The sequence below is a fragment of the Varanus komodoensis genome, unplaced genomic scaffold (genome assembly GCF_004798865.1).
Source record: "Varanus komodoensis strain SLA01 unplaced genomic scaffold, ASM479886v1 scaffold834, whole genome shotgun sequence".
Taxonomy (NCBI): Eukaryota; Metazoa; Chordata; class Lepidosauria; order Squamata; family Varanidae; genus Varanus; species Varanus komodoensis.
In genome coordinates this window covers 9112-10766 of record NW_025336525.1, presented here as the reverse complement: position 1 = coordinate 10766, position 1655 = coordinate 9112, and positions in this window count along the sequence as shown.

Here is a 1655-nt window from a genome sequence, read left to right as displayed (position 1 = left end):
GAGAATTCATTGAATTCCCAAGTGCTACTGAACAAGGTACACTTTTTAGCATATTAAATATCTATTCAGGGAACTCCCATTTCAGAAATGGGATGAGCATATGAGAACTTTGCTGGAATCTAGCTGCATCACATCATGTACCTGATTGCTTTGAAATCTTCCCTTCAGGACATAGATTGCAGTCATAGCAGCAAAATTTCTCCCCTTCCCTCCTCACGTCTTCTGATGACCAGGTGGGCAGGAATCACTACAGACAGAAAGAGCCACGACCTATCCATGAAGGTGGAAGACAGTAGACATTTCTTTTTAAAAGATGAACACATTCTGAGAGAATAACAATATGTGATCCCCTGACATGGAAGTATGCAGACCTTAGTGAACAAAGCAATCCACCAGAAAGTTTCAGACCCTGTCAGCTATTACATATATCCATTAAGAATAGGCTGCCTGGAGAAACAGCAAGCAAACATACTAACAAACACCAACCAAACTTTGGAAAGGATACAATCAATGCTGTGTTTCATGGTTTCATGCAGTTTTCTGTGAGACTTGCATTACAAACACTTCATACATGGAGTTCAGGTGCCCCATAATGTTCTTTCTAACGAATCTACACCCCATAAAGGAAAATCCTGCAGTGTGTCCTTTCCTAGCAAGACCTAGTTAAGACTTGGATTTCCTTTATGGATTCCGTTCATCTCCTACTTGGTCTTCCCCTCCCTTTCTTTTTAACTTGAAGAATAACATGCATCACACAAAGAAAGCAAGAGTTGCTTTCTAATAATAGGAAGAATTCAGTGCTCGCTTATATTAATGTCAATTGCATTAGTGAACTCTGCAATTATGCATTAATTAAACTAATCACCCAGAACAGGGTGACTTGGGCAGGAGAGCAGATTTCTGCTTCTTGCTCCCATTTCACTGATCCGCATCCTGGAGTGCTTACCAGGCCTTTTAAGAGCCATAAAATCCATACCGCATGAAAGATCCAATGCCAAATGATTTTGTCCTCCTTAATGTGGAAGGGTTTTCCATCAACCCCTTTTGGGTTCACCCATCCCACTTTCACTTTGTGGAAGGACCTGTTTGGAAATGTCACCAAATTCATGATATCAAATCCACCTTCCACTTCTCCATTCTCATTCAAAGAGACTGTTTCTCCAATGGAATTGTTAAGGACATGCCACGAAGAAAATGGTGCAGCTGGTTGAAAGTTGCGGGGCGAGCAGAAGGCAAAAGAGAATAAATTGTCATTAGTGCACCAGATGGGGGGGGGGGTGTCCTTCCAAAATTTTTCAGGAACCCTATAATGTTGCAGGTGCTATCAATGGTGGATACTGTGTTTTCTGAAACTCATTGAGTAAGAAATGTTGTTCAAGAGGCACTGGGGACTTGAATTTGGGTGCTTTTTTCTCCTCTTCCTGGCCCTTTCCCTTGACAAGTGTATCACTTCCAGACATTGACACTACGATATGACACTGCCTGAAATCAGGGAGAGAAATTCTGCATCACTAAATTGTTTCATAGTCATTTAGTGGAGGATAACCTTAGCATGGAGAAACCATATATTGTTCAGTGCACTTCTCTCCAATAAAGTCTGCACTTTCAAAAACAAAGGTTTTCAAAATGTTGAAAAACCATACACTGTTGGCTAC